General features: G+C 46.8%; 1 protein-coding gene and 1 pseudogene across 4 annotated transcripts in view; both read left to right on the top strand.

The window, feature by feature from the left end:
- TMEM178B (transmembrane protein 178B) overlaps positions 1–17,436 on the top strand; it is a gene marked incomplete at its 3' end in the record, with an annotated part of 362,039 nt that overhangs the window by 182,567 nt on the left and 162,036 nt on the right. The window lies entirely within an intron of this gene.
- On the top strand, positions 9,697–16,613 carry LOC307108616 (kelch-like protein 36; annotated as a pseudogene). The gene is made up of 2 exons: positions 9,697–9,711; positions 14,761–16,613. The product of its transcript is annotated as a kelch-like protein 36 (transcript).

Raw genomic sequence — 17,436 nt, 5'->3', positions numbered from 1 at the left:
GAAGTTAGGGGAGGAGACCCAGACCCAAGTTATGGAGCATTTCAATGTTCTTGCTGCAGTGGGAGTTTCTGTAAGTGTGACTGGCCTGGACTCTTTTCTTTCCCTATAGCTGTCCCGCCTCTCATTTCACTGAAGCCAGCTGACACTCCCAGGGCCTTTGTCCTTGGCCAGGGTAGCTGCAGTAGGACCCCAGTTGTGTCACCTGATCTTTCTTCTGACCTGAGGCTGTGATAGAGAGGAGCAGGCATGTGACTACAGAAGAATCCTCCACAGTAGCTGACTTCGAACTAGAAGAGTGGGTGGCCCAGGGCAAAACAGCGGGGAAGCAAAACTCTAACCTTTCTTGGCCCTTTCCCCTGATTTCTGGACATTCTACTTGCCTCAGATTTCTATGCTTAAAGGTTCTTCCTGCCTCTCCTAAGGAGGAATCGTATAATTAGGGGGCGTGGTAAGTTATTCCTAACTAGAGTACAGTTCTTCTTTTTTAACTGAACAGAGGGGTTATCACCTAAGTCAAAACAAGGATGAGCCAGTGTTGGGTTTGAGACCTCAGTGATGGAGATATTTGAGGGTTTCACTCCCTAGTCCACCCCATAGTCACCTACCCTTGGCCTCCTCCTCTTCCACATTAGGCCAGCCTTGGCTTCAAACCAACATCCTCTAGGGCACAGGCCTTAACATGGGCATCCCCGGTGGATGTACTGACAGCATCAAGTTATGTCTTGGTGAGAACAGAGTTATGTCTGCAGAGATCCGGAGTACTTGGAGCCAGAAACTCTGTTGGTGCCAGCCGCTGCCCAGCCTTGCTGTTCCCTGGGCCTTGGACCTTGCCAGCCTTTTGTGTCAACATTTCGGATATCCTTCTTGATAATTCATGGTGGATCCTTCTTTGGGGACAGGCTTTTCTTTAAGAGCCTCTTGAGGGCCTCACTGGCCTGATTCTCTACCTTTCATCTTCTAAGTGGGGGGTAAAGGAGGGGCCAGGCTGGCAACCATTTCAACATCACAACCTAGCTGGTGCTTGCACTTAGCAGATGATTAATACACTCAACCTTACCCTGAAAGTCAATGTTGGAGCTGATACGGGAACACAAAGCTCATTTCACCTAACTCATGGTACTGTGTCCCATGCTGTATTGTTTATATAGAGCTACAGAATTACATTGAGGCCTGTATTTCTCACTGCTCAACAATAACAGTGAGAAATACAGGCCTCAATGTAATTCTGTAGCTCTATATAAAGTGCAGTGACTGTACATGGTGGTAGTAGGATAGATTCCCCCAGATACTGATGTGTTTATGTCCTTTGATTAGAGTGCTGTGGTGCCCGAGGTACTGTGAGCATCGTGTGGCTTTAGAATCTAGTAGCAGAAGTCAGGACCTTTGGGGAAGTGCTTGGTTCAACTTCTGATTTTTCGTATGGTCAGTCCAAAACTCTGGAGAGTACCTGGTTTAAGCTTAGATGCTCAGGTGGGCAGTCTACAGCTCCAGGTGGCATCTGGTTCAAGATCAGACACTCAGGTGAGCAGGCTACAGCTTCTCGGAGCACCCAGTTCAAGCTCAGGTGGGGGGTCTACAGCTGCAGGGAGCACCTGGTTTAAGCTCCGATGCTCAGGTGGGGGGTCTACAGCTCTGGGAAAAGGACACCCCATGACATTAAGAAACTGAAATTTAGGAATTTTCTTTGAGTAGATTTCTCTTTTGATCCTAAATTTTTATGCAGTTTAGCAACATATATATTACACTACATTTTAACATCATTTCTGCTTGTCAGATGTATTCACCAAGAATCGTTTCACTACTTTCAATGATTTTTGTTTTGGCTTTTACCATTCTTCCTCAAAGCATCATTTCCAGTTCAAATATGGGCTTTTTCAATAAACACTATGTAGTTTCAGTTGAAGCTTAATCAAAGTGATTCAAAGAAAGACAAATTCTCTTTACAAGCCTCCTAACAATCAAAGCCATAGCTCTTGCTGGCCTTTGCTGATAAGTGTTACTATATCCTTAGTGTCCTTGGTACCCTGTTGTTCTGTCCCTGGTATCGGAAAAGTAAATGCCACCACACTTTGCCCACTCAGCTGGGCAGCTCAGCCCAGGTGTGGAAGAATGCTTCCATACTCAGCCCCCTCAGTCCATCTGGGCCTTCTCGAACTCCCTGGCTCTCTCTATTTCTGTATGTTCCTTCTGGACCATCTTCACTGTGGGTGTTGGCACTAGCCGACAGGAAGCCACTTTGCAGGCTTTCTGGTTGTCAAGTGCTTGCTCTAAGCCAGGTACACCAGACATAGGCTCTTAAAGTCTCCCTGATTGTGTTCTCAGTTTGCCTGTTGCTCCAGTAACAGAGGTATCCCTACCCCTGCCACCGTTCCTGGATGAACAAATCCCACGCCCTCTGCAGACTGCTGTATTCAGGTTCCAGTAAGTCTTATTCCGGCATCACTGAGTCTTCTGAGAAGCTGGGGGTGGGGAGGAGGTATGCTTCAAAATCCTTCCATGCTCCCAACCTTCCTGAAGTTACTCTCGGTTGTCTCTGCCTTTAGTCACTCTGGTTTCCTGCTGGGTAGGATTGAGAGTGTGGGGATCATAATGCACCATCCTCAGTATTTCCTTGGATTGGTTTCCTTCTGACATTCCTTTGATGAGATTTTTGGAGAGAGCGTAAGTATTTTAAGAGCTGAGCAGAGGTGAGTTGACTTTGTCTATAGTAGTTATCTCACTAGGTGAGAAGAGTCTGATGGTGATGACCATGACCCCTTTTCCTGCGTCACTCACTCCCTTACATTCCTTTTTGTAACAGGCACCACGGAGCTCCATGACCCACTTCTCTCTGGCTGTAGGTTGTGGTTGCAAAACAAGGTCCTCCCATCACTGATCTTGGCTCCATCATAGAGCTCAACCCAGGGGTTGCTCGTGCTCTTTCACAACCACCTTCAAGCATAACAGTAGTCAGCATGCCCTGAGGGCTTATCCTCTGTTCCAGGTGTGGTTCTGCTAAGTGCTTCCCCTGCATTATCTCCCCGACTCTTCCCAATAATTCTGTGAACTAAGTTCCTCTAGTATCCCCCTTTTCCAGTGAGATGATTGTGGCTCAGAGAGGTCAAGCAATTTGCCCAGTGTCACACTGCTCATGTCAGGATTTAAGCTTGCTTTCCCCCACTATGCAGGACTGCCTTATTCTGTCTCATCTTCATGTCCTTGCACACACTGTCCCCTTACTCAGGCCTCCTTCCCTCCATGCTGCAATGCCCAGCTGAAATCCCAGCTCCTCTGTGGACACCCCAGACAGAAGTGAGCTCTTTTATGGGCTCCCATATTGTAGGTATCTCCAACTACTCACCTTCACCACCTTGTATTATTGTTCATTTTCATGGCTTTGTTTTCAATTGGGTGGTGCATTTCAGAAGGCAGCTCCCAGTGCATTTCACATCTCCTGTGGTGATTAGCATACATTCTCACATAGTACATGTTCAACAAATCCCGGTTGTCCATTATGTGACTTTAAATTTGGGCCATTACCTATGAAGGCTGGAGTGCATTTCACTGAATTGATGTTGTGCAAAGCAATTTGAAGATTTTACTAACATAATTCACTTTTCCAATCCCCCCTGATTTAAAAGGTAATTTAGCTCTAAAACAAAGAAGGAATAATATGCAGCTATTTCCATGAAATGATGTATAGGAAACAAGAAAAATGGTTTAAAGCTGCTAAAGTCAAATCTATAAGTAACATTCAGTATCAACTATGCTCTCTCATGAAAAAAACACAATTCCTTAGTTTTCTATCATTCTGCCAAGTGTCTGAGGGCCCCTTTTCCAGGGACAGTGTCCCCAGGCACACGTTCTTTTCTGCCCCAAAAGTCAGGGATTCTGAGGACTTCCTTCCAGCCACTTGCTAGTGGGCTCCCTGCGACACCTCCCCTGAGCAGCCCACTCATGTCCCTTTTCAGGACATGACTTGAAGATGTGATAACAGCAGCTGTGCGCTTTTTTTTAAACTTTTTATGTATTTTATTTTTAAAAAATATATTTTGTTGATTTTAGAGAGGAAGGGAGAGGGAGAGAGAGAGAGATATAAACATCAATGATAGAGAATCATTGATTGGCTGCCTCATGCACACCCCTTACTGGGGATAGAGCCCGAAACCCAGGCATGTGCCCTTGGCTGGAATCGAACCTGGGACCCTTCAGTCCGCAGGCCGACGCTCTATCCATTGAGCCAAACCAGCTAGGGCAGCAGCTGTGCTTTTTAACAAACAACACTACACCTCTGGCCGGTGTGGGTCAGTGGTTGGGCATTGTCTAATAGAACAACGAAAGGTTCCCAGTCAGGACACAAACTTGTGTTGTGGGCTTGATCCCCAGTACAGAGGTGTACAGGAGGCAGCTGATGGATGTTCTGCTCTCATATCGACGTTTCTCTCTCTTTTTCCCTCTCCTATCTTTTCTCTAAAAAAAACCCCAAAACACTATTTTTAAAAAAAATAAAAAACAACACTGCAAAAATGACCTTTTCAAACTGTCAGGGTCCCTGGGATGCAATGAGTGAGTGAGAAATTGAGGCATTTTTGTAGAGATGTTAAGGTACAAATAAGAGACTGACCTACAACATAATTAAACAACCAAACCAAATAATAATACAAGTAATAGAACAGTGATTATTAGCCACCTAAACAAATACTATTTCAACAACTTGACCATTAATTATGACTGAAGAGAGCTTGGGCGTCTGTTTTCATTTCCTCCTTTGCTCTAATTATACTAGTAATTATGCAGGCAGGTCTGCCAAAAGTTTCCTGTGTCCAGTACTGTCCCCGATACTGTGCAGGGTCGCTAGATGTCCCTGTCCAGGTATAATGCTTCTTCTAGAAGAAGGCAAATTCAAGGCCATGCCCGAATAGATAAAGATACATTTGGCTGAAGTTTTGACTAATATATGCACTGAGGCATTTAGTGGTGCATTACTTTGTTGCAATAGACTATTGAAGAGTTTGCCATCTTGAGGTTCTACAGGAGATTCTCATGGGTGGGTTTCATAGAAGAACTGTTAGTGCTTGAAAGCGGGATAAAGTAGTTGTAACCCTCTCTGCTCAGCTTAATATTCCTTGTCCACAATGTGCATATCTCAGTCAAGTTCCCTTCCAGATAGAATTCTATGTTTTCTTTAACTCCAATTTCTGTCTATGGGAAAACTACGAAATACACAGGGTGCGGAGAAAGCACTTCTTAGCTACCCACTTATTTGTTGACAGAATTCATCATCACTCAGGCAGGGACAGAGGAGCGCAAGGCCTCTGGGCTGGCGTGTGTGGAACCAGCATCGCTGCAGAGAACAATCTCTGTGAAGGTCCCGAGCACCGCCCTGGATGATGGATGTGCTTAGGGAAAGTCGTGAGCTAAGCACAGATGGGCACATCAAGTCCTACCTTTAATAGACTAAAGGGGTCTTTTATAAAAATAAATCCCATGACAAATCCTTTTGTAGAGAGATCCCATTGTAAGTAAATGAAGGTTCTTCCTTTTTGTTGGTTAATACAAACATTCAAAAGTTTGCATCAGGTATTTTTCCTGCAGGGAATGTACTAGAGATGCTAGGGGAACGCGGAGGAAATGTAGAGGGTGGGGCTGTGCGTGCAGTGATTTTGGAGAAGGCAGTGATGGGGACTGAGGGGGTCATTTATAGAGAGCACGTGTGTCTGGGTGTAAGCGGGCTGTTTTGGGTGCACCCAGCAGGTTCTAGGGGGACAAGCATGAGTCAGATGGGTAAGCAGGGACAGTTGGAAGAAATCTTTAGGTGAGAACCCTTGGGACTTAAATGTGATTCATCAGAGTCCTGGGGGATATTAGGATAAAAGTGGAGCTTAACGAACCAGTACATACTTATCAAATATCTGCCTGTCACCATGCTGAACACTTGCACTCATTCCTTATAAAGTTTATAAGATACCATCTCTAGAACCTTAACACCTAATTTGAGAGATAAGATATGAAGAGTCAGATAAATGTAGGAGACATTGACTTTGCAGCTTAACAATAAGAAACGTAATAGGACTAAACGTAAAGGAGCTGTTCCTGCAGTCTGACTGTTGGCAGAGAAGGGGAGGGTTGGGGGACTGGGTGAAAAAAGTGAGGGGATTAAGAAGTACAAATTGGTGGTTACAGAATAGTCACAGAGATGTAAATTACAGCAGAGGGAATGTAGTCAATAATACTGCAATAACTATGTATGGTGCTAGGTGGGTACTGGAAATACCAGAGGATCACTCTGTAAAGTATATGATTGTCCAACCACTATGCGGTACATCTGAAACTAATACAGAATAATATTGAATGCCAACTGTAATTGAAAAAGAAAAAAAGAATATGAGTTGAAATGTTAAAAAAATAATATTGAATGTCAACTGTAATTGAAAAATAAGAAACCAAACACAAAATAAATAAAATTGATGTGTGAATATACTACTTTAAAAAAAAAAAAGACCCATTCTTGGGCATAAAATACCAGTTGAGAAGTTCAGAATTGGGAATAGCTAAGAATTTCTGTTGAATCCAATCTCATCGGAGTCGGCAGTATGAGTGGCTGCCAGAGCAAATACAAGTGTCCCTTGAGGGACATGGCCAGGAAAGTGAGGGTCTCGAAAGCATGTGGAATGAAGAACAGTTCATTCTTTCATTCGCCAACTAACATCATCTACATGTTACTGGCACTGTGGAGTGTGGGATTCAAACAGAAGCTTGCCATCCTTGCAAAAACAAAGCAAGGTCTCGTTAGTCTGGAAAAGAAAGGACTTAAGGTGAAATTTTAAAACAACTATACAGAAGGACATTTCCAAGGGGCTGAACTAAGGGCCAAAGAGTAGACATTGGAGAGAGGCAGGAGTGGGCCCCATATAAGGAAACTCTTTAGAACCATTGGAGCAGGGTGAGTGCTTTAATTTAACTTCCTCACCTATACAATGTGGTGACCTTGAAGTGAAATGCAAGGATAGCAGAGCATGTGTGAGCACGTTTCGACCTGCAAAGGTCTCACCGAGGTAAGATCCTGCTGGTAAAGTCCAGAGGCCACCTGCTCTCTGTGGAAGCGTCCTTGCCTTGGGTTGGTTGGAACACAGAACTGACGAGGTGAGTGACTCAGAAATGCTCTCTGCCGACAGGGACTGCTCGGTGAGGCGGTTTCCCCTGGTCCCAAGCAGAATAGAAAAATCAAGTAGAAAGAGTGAGAGGAGTAGGAGGAGGAGGAGGCCATGGCAACATAGTAAACTTCTCATTTGTTTATCCCGAGATTTCATCTTTCAGATGTTTTTCATTTTTCTTTGCTCAGAGAATGCGTTTTCTTTTATGACAGGATGGTGTTAATAAATTGTATTGTATTCCTAAAACAATTGTTACTTAGCAAAATAGTAAGTTAACAGTCTTTTTTTATGGGAGGATTTTATGAGCCTGTGAAATTTAAAAAATTGGGCAACAGTGTCCAGTTCTTTCTGACTTGAAGGCTGTCACTGATTGTAAATAGTAATTGCTAGTGGTAGGCACAGCAAACTCTGTGGCGAGTCATAGGAGGGGAGACGGCCTCTTTCATCCTAGGCAGCAGGACAGTGTTTAGTTTAGGACCTGAGTTCAGAGGCACGTGCTCCTAGCTGATGGAAGATGCTGGGTCTCTGAGGCCGGTGTGGACTGGCAGGAAAGGTGTGCGGTGTGCTGCTAGGCAACCCCACCGGTGCATCCGGAGTCTGACCGCAGTGACCCAACTTACTGGAAAGAACTGGGGTGCCTCTGGGGAATCGGCTGTGAGCAGAGAGCACTGCACTTCTTAGATGGTCGTCTCTGCAGCTGGCGGAGGCTTCCCGTTGCAAACCTCCATGGATTTGCAAGTTCTCAGCTGATTCAGTTCTGGGACCATGGAGGTCAAAACCCTCAAATGAACTCCAGTGACCTTGTGTCACGCGCAGGGCTCTTTGCTTGTCCAACAGAGTGACAGAAACCCAAGTTGGGTGAACTTAGTGTCAGCTCCCTTCCCATGGCCAGGGGTGGGGTGGTGGGATGAGGAAGGGAAGGGTGGCACACCTGGGGCTTTGCCCACCCATCTTCCCACACTCCTCCTCAGGGCAGGGCTCGGAGTGGCCTGGTCTGCGTCAGATGCGCTTCCTCCAACCTGTAACTCTGGTGAAGGAGATGGTGGCACGGCCCTCCTTTCAGATGTATGCTGTACTTTTGCACGGGAAGTGAGGAGAAAGGAGCTCCTAAATTGGAGGACCAGTGCTATTTCCAGAACGAGGGAAGGAGCCCAGGATGAGCAAGCACGAAATGGCCATGGTCCCATGCTTGGGGAAGGCCCCTGGCGGGTCTGCGTAAATATTGTGGACTCCCTGCTGGCGTTGGCCAGTGATTTAGAGACATGAGTTAGAGAAATAGGCCTGGCTGTTGCTGACACAGGCAGGGCCCAGGCAGGGCTGGGTCTCCGGGCACCACTCACAAAACCCCATTTCCTGGGGCAGCTGGCCTTAGCATGGAAGCTTTCCAGAATACATGCGCTTAAATTATCCGCCCCCTGCCCCCAGCAGAGATGCCAGTTTCATGGGCTGGGCGGGGGCCTGGTATTAGCATGTGTGCCCAGGGGCTGCCGGGAGGGGCTGCCCACCACAGGGAGGAAGCCTCCGTCCCTGGGTATTTTGTTTCCCTGCCCAGCATCTGCTCTGCCCTGCCGACTATTAATATTTTCAAAACAAAACAAACGGTGAACCGAGGAAAGACTGCTTTTGCAAAGGGAAGCACAATCCTTTGACAAGGGAGCCCCTGTCTTGTTCCTCCTCCACCCTCCTGGGGGAAGGATGTTGTGGTTCCTGAAGAAGCGTGGAGGGTTTGGCGGGTGGGGGGTTTAAGAGCTATGTTGTGCGGGAGCCTGTGATAACTCCAGCTCTTAGTATTACTTTATTTTAAGTCTCAGTTTTAAAATAGCTGTAGGGCTGCACCTGGAATAAAAAACGAATTAAAAAGGAAGTCACTGCGTGGAATTTGAATAGCGCCTCGGGGATAAGCTTGTTCTGGTGCTATCGCTTAGACCCACCGGCTCTTTTTCTTCCCGAACGCCGCTCACGTGAGCAAACACAGAGATGCTGCCGATTTTCCTTCTCCGGTGTTTAAAAATATCATTTTAAAGGAATACTTACCTCGCTTCTCTAGTCATCCATCAGGTTGAGCAGCAAGCGGCGGGCAGGCACCGCCTGCCTGTGGGGGGCTGGGACCACAGTTCCGGAAGGCAGGGGCCCTGGAGGCAGAGCGCGAGTGAGCCCTGGGAAAGTGCCTTCCCGGTGCTGTGTGCCACGGAGGGAGACAGAACTCCGCCTGAACCTTTTACCCGGAGACCGAGTTTGCCAGCCCTCGAGTTGGACAGGGCACTTCAGGCAGAGGGAACAGCATCTGTACAAAGGGGGAAGGGCATGGCATTGCCGAGAGGCAAGTGGAATGCGTGGAGAGATGTAAGAGACGTGGCAGGGATGGCTGCCAGGCCAATCCATCACCAGCTTGTGTGCTCCATGGAGTTGCCTGGATAGTGCTCTGCAGGTGAAAAGACATGAAGGAGAGTGATGTGATCGGATCTGCTCTTTTGAATGAGCATTTTGCCAGGGGAGTAGAGCCACTGGAGGTTGGGGGGCAGGGGAGTTTGACCCTGGAGACCTGGAAACTTATTTGGCAGTTATGGCAGTGGTCCAGGTAAGCAGTGATAAAGGTTTGAATAGGCCAGAGCACCAGGGATGAAGAACTGATAGAAAGCAGAGATGTTTAGAAGATACAACAGAGCAAAAACTACTCTAGACTGAGATGGAGAGGCCTGAGAAATAGCAGGACTCCCGATGACAAGGGAAGGGAGAACCTAAAGAAAGAAATGGTTGTCAGGCCTGAAAAGTGCCCTTGGGTTTTGTAAGATGCCCACAACCCTGGCCTTAAGAAGAGCAGTGTTAAAGGATCATTTGGGGGAGGAGGAAAGGGGGCGGGGAGAGAAACAGACTCGGGTGGGAAAGGGAAGAATCAAAGATAATATTCAACTGTGAAGAATAAATCATAGAGTTAAGCCACCTGCCTGTAGTCGATGGGGCTTTCGTTTTTCACCCCCTTTGGTCATTATTTTCATTCCATGTTCCTGAGTGTGGAAGACAACTCTGAATAATTGGGAGTTTCGTTAATTATCACTCTATTTACAATTCTGTTACAGAGTCCAAATGGTCGTTTACGACACCAGTTTAAGCCTTTTTGGATACGAGGTATTGACATAGCATGACTCCCCAGAGAGGAATGTTAGTGAAATTCAAACGTACTTGTGAATGTAAATTCAAACCCATCGAGCACTGTAATCAAGGCACAGCCCATTAAATAAATGAACACTTGAAAATGCAGGAATGGTCGAGAGCAGGTAATCTAAAAATGTTCTCATTCGTTCCCCCTTCCCAGCTGCACTGGGAATGCGCAAGAGGAAAGGAAGTATTAATGGAGAACTCTAATAGTAGGTATAGCTCATTAAATGATTAGACGGTGCCAGACACCGTGCTAAGTAGAGTTCATGAATTATCTCATTTAAACCATCTCATTTTGTGCTTCCTACAACTGACGAGGGAGGGACTCCTGTCCCCAGTCTGGCATTGAGGAACTTGGAGACTAAATGGTCATAAAGCTGGCCGAGTGGATGTCATGATCCCTGGGCATAGGAAGACCCAATGACGTGAGAAGAGCTGAGCTCAGATTCAGCTCTTTCCCTAAAGCACTGGGCCTCAGCGTATCAGCAAAAGGTGGATGTTGGCTCACAATACTCTAAAATGCTCTTTGGCTCTGAAATTTAACCAAGTTCATCCACCTGAAATTGCTTTGTCCCTGCCTCCAGGGATCCGGTGCCGTAGCCCAAGGTAAGAGTGACCAATGGGAATGGAGAAAATCATACCAGACTCTTTAATTGGGGAAGCAGAAGGTGAATTTCAGAGCAGAGATATGTGCATCCTGGCAGCTGCCTGTCTGGCCCTATGACATGCACCAGAGAGATGTGGGAGGCCCACCTATGGTCTCCCTCTCCTTAAAGATTCCCATCCCATCTTCTGCAACCAGAGGGACCATTTCCCCAGGGTGGACCCTGAGCTGCTCTTAATTTTGCATGGGACCCTTTTATGTTTCCCTTTGGACTTATTGTGAAGACAAATGTTTGAAGCATTTGTTGAAATCTCTCGTGTCCTTCCTGAGGTGGCCACAATATCCGTTCTTTGACGTTCTACTTCTCAGCACACAGCTTTCTTAGTCAGTGTCACTGGGGTGGAAGATTGCATGGTGGTTGGTTAATGTATACTTCTTCTTTAAAACATATATATATATTTTATTGATTTTTACAGAGAGGAAGGGAGAGGAATAGAGAGTTAGAAACATTGATGAGAGAGAGACATCGATCAGCTGCCTCCTGCACAATCCCTACTGGGGATGTGCCCGCAACCAAGGTACATGCCCTTGACCGGAATCGAACCTGGGACCCTTCAGTCCGCAGGCCGATGCTCTATCCACTGAGCCAAACTGGTTAGGGCTACTTCTTCTTTACAGAAAGATTTTTCTCTGATCAGAATGATCTTGGTATTGGAAAATTTCTAGTGTTAGATCCTCTTTCTAAGTGTGGAAGAGCTTATCTGAAATGCCCAATAATGAGAATAGAAAGGAGGAAAGGAAATAATCAAACTGAGAGGCAGGAAAGAGGGACGGCGAGCAGAATATGATTATGGAAAGTTGTTGACCTGTTGAAGATAGAATAAGGACTCAGCAGAAGAACTGCCATACAGAAGCCCCTCCTTATCCTCAGGGGACACATCCTAAGACCCCCAGTGGATGTCTGAAACCATGGATAGCACTGAGCCCTAATCAACTTCAGTTCTGCCGGGAATGTGGCAGCAGCTTCTTTGTTGGTAGACAAAGCATCTCCAGTGATTTTTTAGATTTTTCAGTCCAAATCTCTTCCTGAATTGGTGTAACCGTCCCTTACTTGCAGTAGATGGCTTGGTGTCATTCCTTTCTGGGGATCCCTTGATGAAGTCTTCCTATAGACTCAATGATTTCTGGCACAGCATGTTGCCTCAATTGGAACATGTCTTCTGTTTGCCTTCCACCCACAAATTTAATGCCTTTTCCATGTTAACTAAGTACTTAATGTGCCTGTAATTTTTGCAGTTTGAAGTATGATAGCAAAACTAGCACAAATTTCTTTTTTCATCTTTAAAGCTTCTTGGATAGATTTTTTTTTCTCACTTAGATCTTAGCAACCTCTTATTAAGTGGAGAACTTTAACCTTTTCACTTAAAGGAAGCACTTTATGGCATCTCCTTGGCAAGTTCCAATCGCCAGCATCACTACTCTTACGCTTTGGGGCCACTATTAAGTAAAATAAGGGTGACTTTAACACAGTGCTGGGATACTGTAAGAGTTGATCTGATAACTGAGAGGGCTACTAAGTGACTAACTAGTAGGGAGTGTGTATAGGCGGAGACGCTGGACTAAGGGATGACTCACGTGTTGGATGGGAGGGAGCAGGACTTGAGAGATTTCATCATGTTATGCAGAACGGTGCTCAATTTAAAATTTATGACTTGTTTATTTCTGGAATTTTCCATTTCGTATTTTCAGACCTTTGTTGACTATGGATAACTGAAACCACAGAAAGCAAAACTGTGGATAAGAGGGGACTATAGTATTGAGCTGTATCCAACTTAATTCTGCTCAATTGTGTAAGAATTCTTGCCATATGGTTTCTGCTATTTATTAAAGTTTGGTGTGCCAGGCAGTGTGAAAAATACTTATATAGGGATGGTCCCATTTAATCCTCAGAAGAGATGAACAACACCACGCCTAAAGCTCAGCTATTGGTTGTCAATGTGACATCTGATATGGGAGCTCAGCTTGTCTCCAGAGGCTGGAGATGTTCATTTCCTCTTAATGCTCTAACAAGAGATTTTTCTGTGACTCTAAACCCTTCCTCTACTGCCTCTTGATGTCACCAGTTTTATTGTTGTTATTAGTAATTAGAGGCCCGGTGCACAAAATTTGTGCACGGGGTGGATCCCTCAGTCCAGCCTTGCACACTCTCGCAATCCAGGACCCCTCGGAAGATGGCTGACTGCCATTGGGCGAGACCCAGACCCGGCCAGCCCCACCCCCATCAAGCCCCACCGGTGGGGGACGCAGGGTCATGTCCCCGCCCACCCACGCGTGGCTCACCACGCACGCAGCCCTGCCCATCCGTGCCTGCCACGCACGCAGCCTCCTGCTAATCAGTTGTTATGGCATGAGGGCATCACGACCATTAGCATAGTAGCTCTTTATTATATAGGATTTCTTTCTAACTGCCCTATGTTTGTCTGCAGTAAGTTTCAAGGGATGCTGTTGCAGTCTGGCATTCTGGAATTTGATTTATGAGTGCATTTTTATCCTCTCTGAGACTTTGAAAACTTTGACATTGTCTCCTCTTAGCATATTTATTTGTCTTGCAGACTCCTAATTTCTTTAATTTATCCTTGTGAAGGAGACTTTTCTGTCTTTTTATGATATTAGCAGCCCTTTTCTAGACCCTTTCTGATTCCATTGTATCTTTACTAAGAATTGAAAGTGAAAGTGGTATTTGTCAAAGAATGCCATGGTCTTATTCCAAAGTACCTTAGGATGGAACAGGGTAGGGCAACATAGAGGGTCAGAGGGTCGGCGAGGTTTGTTAGATAAAGGAATGACCACCAAATACCACTGTCTGTTCTAACCCAGTATGAAGGGTGAGTCAGGTAGACCATTGACCATGAGGGCCTGCAATGGTCAGATTATTTCAAAGTTGTCAGGGGTGATTGGAAACTGTAATAATGTGGTTACATGATGACACAGGGAATTCAATTGGGAGCCGAGCATGTTAGGAATAGTTTAGAGAACAGCGTCAAAGAACATTTGAGGAGCATGGATCACCACAGAGGTCAGGATTATGAGGCTCCTATTTTGGGGGGACTGGCTGTGAGATAAAAGGCTGGGTCTGCCAGACTGGACAAGCATACGTGAGACCTCTTTCCTTAAGAGATGAAATGGCACCTTAGAAGAGCAATCTGAAGATAATCATTGATGTGGTCAGGGTGGTCTTGGTACAGGATTGTTTGGAGATAGGGACACTGCTTTCCAATCCCTTCCCAGCTGGGATCATTGGTTGTCCACATGGGCCTGCACAACCTCATGCTGTCTCTGGTCACCATGAATTAGTAGACCCTGAATCTTCCCAAACCTGTGCCCTGGATGGACCCCCACAGAGGATGTGTGACCCTGAGCTGCCATTCAGAAGAAGGTTGTGGAATGCTCTCCAGAGTTTATTAGTATTCAGCTCCTCCTAAAATTAATCTGTACTTAATGTTGCTTAAAATAATCAAGCCAATATTTAGGGGCCAAGAATACCATTAAAGTACCAGGACTTTTAACAAAATTTACTCTCTCACACTTCCTGATGGAGCCTTGGCTGCCCACCAGACTGGGCCTTGGAGCTCCAGCACTGGTAGAGGGGAGGGCAGGCACGGCTCGTGCATGGGCCCCCGTGCAGCCTAGGTGAGTGTCCCCACATCCAGGGTTGCATCCTGATTCGCCTCCTCTGCCTCCTCATGGCCGGCTGGAGCCTGCCCTAGGGACCATTGTGTGCCAGGGTGTGCCGGGTCCAGCGAGGGACAGCAGCATCCCGGAAACCCTACCAATAATGGGCTGTGACCTCTTTTATGATGGTGGCAGACAGGAGTGTCTCCAGCCTACAAGATCAGCGAATCTTCAAAGGTGTATCACTGGGCTGAGTCCTCGACCACAGTGCTTCAGGGGCTGAATGAGTGGAATCCACCGGCCTCTTCTGTGACATTGTCCTGGTGGCCGAACAGTGTGTGCCAGCTCACTGCAACTTGCTGGCTGCATGCAGCGACTACTTGACCATTTCAATACCATGTTCACCTTGGGCATGTGCGAGGCCTTCTAGAAGGAGGTGGAGCTGATCAGTGCCTCCTACATTGGCCTCAAGGCCGTGGTGGCCTTCTTATATGGCGGGGAGCTGTGCTGGATGGTGGCAACATTGTCTAAATCCTGGAGACCCTGGAGACAGCCCACCTGCTGCGGATCTGGACTGTGGTGGATTTCTACTGCAAGTACCTGGATCAGGAGGTGAGTGAGGACAACTACCTGTACCTGCAGGAGCTGGCCTCCATCTACAACTTCAGGTGGCTGGATGCCTCCATCCTCAGCTTCATCCGGAGCCACTTGGGCACTCTGGCCTTCACACCCGACTTCCTGCAGAATATCTCCATGCAGAAGCTGTGCATGTACCTGAGCAGCAGCAGGGTGCATCGGAATGCAAGCACAACTTACTGTAGGTTGCTCTGCTATGGCTGATGCAAGAACTGGGTGCTAGGCCCACGCCTGCATGGTGCCGGAGGACCTCCACTTCCCATTCATCCCCAAGAACGACCTGCTGCCTCGTGTCAAGCTGGTCGTGTGCTTGCTGTGCTGCCCAAGGAGGCCAGTTGTGAGGGCTTCATGGAAGAGGCTGTGTGCTGCCACAACAGCCTGGTGGCCCAGCCGGCCATGCAGACCAAGTGCTCGGCACTCTGCATCAAGGAGGAGCACCTGGTGTTCATGAGTGACGAGGTCTCCTACCCGTTTGGGAAGCACAATGACACCACCTGGTACCTGGGCACCAAGAGCTAGCACTGGGTCAAGGAGACCCCCTGCCAGCCCTGTGGAGCTACCACTGTGTTGCTGTGCTCAGGGAATTCTTCATCCTCATGGTGGCAGCTTCTCAAGGGACAATGGAGGAGATGCAATGTCCAATCTTGTTTATAGGTATGGCCCCGATGTAAGCAGTAGATCAAGGTGGCCTCCAAGAACCAGTGTGTGTGGATTTCTACCTTGCCTCCATTGAAGACATGCTGGTGGCCACCGGTGGCTGGAATGAGAATCCAGATCTCTCTTCTGTAGAGACTTACAGTCCCAAGATCAACTCCTGGTCCTACATGGCAGGCTTGCCAAGGTTCACATATGACCATGCGGGCACCATCTGCAAAGACTTCGTGTATGTCTCCGGGGACCACGAATACCAGGTGGGCCCCTTCCACAAAACCTGACGTGTGGGAGGAGCACCAGTCCGTGATCACAGGTGGGGCTGTCATGGAATGTGCAGCCTGGAGGATCCCATCCACTCCATTGGTGGCAGTGATGACAGCAGGAGGCCATAAGGTACTTAGACGTGTTGGGCATTCAGGCCTATAGACCCCAATGCAACCAGTGGACCCGCATGGCCTGCTGCTACATGCCAACAGTGGGTGGGGAGTGGCCGTGTGGGAGGGCCACCTTTATATCCAGGTGGGAGAACCCAGTCTTCTTGTCCAAGATGGTCCTGGTGTCCAAATGCAGAGGATAAGTGGAGCAAAGGCACTGACCTGCCCCAGGCCATTGCTTCCGGGTCCGCCTGCATCTGTGGGCTGGAGGACAAGAAGCAGCAAGGCCAGGAGGCACCAGGACTGGCGCCAGTGACCCCGCCTGTGCCTGCTGGGACCTTGTCCCCACCACCACCTCCCAGAGTGTCTGTAGACCAGCAATAATTTCATAGAACCCTGGAACCATTTTATTTCACTTAGCAGCCTTTTGAACTTTTATGATTCTTGGTATTTCTATATCACTGTGACATATTAAATATTCTACTTAAAAATTTACTCTAATTTGAATTACAAATAATGTTATAACACAGAGGTAGAGAGATTCTGGGAGGTATGTTGCATCTCATTGCAAGTAAGTCCTTGAAATTATTGCTGATTCCGATTGCACCCTGTCCCCTTTATGAGGGATCTCAGGAGAAATTTGTTTTGGGTCTAGTCTCAGGAATAGTTGTGTTTTTTTCTCATTTAATTTTCACAATAATTCTTTGAGGTAGGTAAAATTATTCTAGTTTTATAGCTGAACAAAGAAAAACTCAAATTGTTTAATAAATTTAGCCAAGCAAACAAAGCTGTAAGTGGAGGAAACTAGATTTAACCCAAGACTGCCAAACTCCAAAACTCTTGTTACTTTGAGTTTCTAAAACAAAACTCTTATGTCTTGAATGAAGAAATGCAAGTGCATGGAAGTTGTGGTTTCTATAATCTGTAACAACTGACCTCTAAGCACTTCTCTTGCTCACTCTCATTGTGGCTCTCTAAAGACAAGTCATAATTCTCCTGGTCTGCCTGGCTTGGCTTAGTGGTTCAGCATCAACCTGTGAACCAGGAGGTCACAAATCAATTTCCCATTAGGGCACATGCCTGGGTTGCAGGCTCGATCCCCAGTAGGGGGCGTGTAGGAGGCAGCCGATTTATGATTCTCTCTTATCATTGATGTTTCTCTCTCCCTTTCCCTTTCTCTCTTAAATCAATAAAAACATTAAAAAAA

This window comes from Cnephaeus nilssonii (assembly GCF_951640355.1).
Source record: "Cnephaeus nilssonii genome assembly, chromosome: 12".
NCBI lineage: Eukaryota > Metazoa > Chordata > Mammalia > Chiroptera > Vespertilionidae > Cnephaeus > Cnephaeus nilssonii.
This window is presented reverse-complemented; position numbering and strand designations above follow the sequence as displayed.